Consider the following 1,711-nt stretch of genomic DNA (forward strand, 5'->3'; position numbering starts at 1 on the left):
GTAGTAGTAGTAGTAGTAGTAGTAGTAGTAGTAGTAGTAGTAGTAGTAGTAGTTGTTGTTGTTGTTGTTGTTGTTGTTGTTGTTGTCGTCGTCGAGGTCGTTATGTTTTTTTTAAAAAAAACCCAACTAAACACAACAAAACGACAACAGGCTATGTTGAGCGCAGAAAGAGAAACTACAAGTTGTAAAACCAACAGTTGGCGTCCTCCGACCACCTTCCAGCAAGCTGAATGTGTTGTTTACAGTCTCGTCTTTTTCCTTTATCAAGTCATTATTTTATTTGTTTTTCCAGATGGGTCAAGTCTCCGAGGCAAAGTCAATACTTATTCAGCTGGTCGCTTCAAGTACGTATTCATCATCATCATCATCATCATCATCATCATCATCATCATCATCATCATCATCATCATCATCATCATCATCATCATCATCATCATTGCCGTTCTCACCCTTCTGCGGGGTATAGGCCACGGACAAACACTTTCTCACCCTGCACCAGGATATCGGCCACGGACAAACACTTTCTCACCATGCACCAGGGTATAGGCCACGGACAAACACTTTCTCACCTTTCACCTTTCTCTACTCCGGGCTAGCCCCCTGGCTTTATTCCATGTCTTCCCACTTTTCTGTGCATCAATTTCTGTTATTCTTCTCCAGGTTCCACGCGGTCTTCCCCCTTGATCTTTTACCCTGTGGATTCCAATCCAACTTTCTCTTTGTTATGCAACTTCTTTGCTTCCTTAAAGTGTATCCAATCCATCGTCAACACCTTCTTCTTGCCTCATCTCTGACTGAGACCTGTCTTGTTTTCCTAAACACTTCCTCGTTGGTGACCCTGTCTGTCCATCTGATTCTCAGTAACTTGTTCAAGAAAACCCATGTCCTCTTTATGCAAGTCTGTGATGCTTTCCAAAGTACGTATTGACAAGATCTAATGACCTGTGCTATAGCGGTTAGGCGCTTCGCTGTCGCACGCAGGCTTATAATAAAGCTCATACGTTCCCTTGTATCTGAACAGTACACCATTATAACCAAGCTCATACATTCTCAGTCATAAAAAATAGATGAACATTATAATTAAGTTTGTGCATAATGTCGGTGCGCTCATATGACCTTGTGCAGTTGGGAACGCTGTAAAACCCTTACTAAACTAAACATACATAATGACACATCAGAAAAGATGAGCATTATAATTAAGCCCATACATTCTCAAAATCAAAACAAATGAACATTATAACTAAGCTCCTATGTTATGCCAAATAAAAACAGATGAACATTCTAATTAAACCCATACATCCTGTTCCATCTCAACAGATGGACATTATAATTAACCTCATACATTCTTTTCATCAAAACAAAATAACATCATAATTAACTAATTTCATGCATTCTCCAACAGTGGGAGGTTAGTGGGTGCTCTGGTGTATATTGCTTCTTCCTTCCTATCAAACATCTATCGTCCTTATCTTCCCTTCTTCTTTTTTATGTTTGTTACTCTCTTGAAACACCTCTAATCTTCTGGCGTTCATATGACCTTATACAGTTGCGAGCGGCTTAAAACATCTAGTAACACTAAAAAAACGAATTCTCCAACATCGAAATAAATGAACGTTCTAATTAAAAGATCCTATATGCTTGTAACAGAAGCGTCGTCAGACGAGATGACCTGGCTTAGGGCTGAGCTCAACTCCCCGCCAGGCCAGTATAA

The sequence above is a fragment of the Aplysia californica genome, unplaced genomic scaffold, assembly GCF_000002075.1.
Source record: "Aplysia californica isolate F4 #8 unplaced genomic scaffold, AplCal3.0 scaffold02364, whole genome shotgun sequence".
Lineage (NCBI taxonomy): Eukaryota > Metazoa > Mollusca > Gastropoda > Aplysiida > Aplysiidae > Aplysia > Aplysia californica.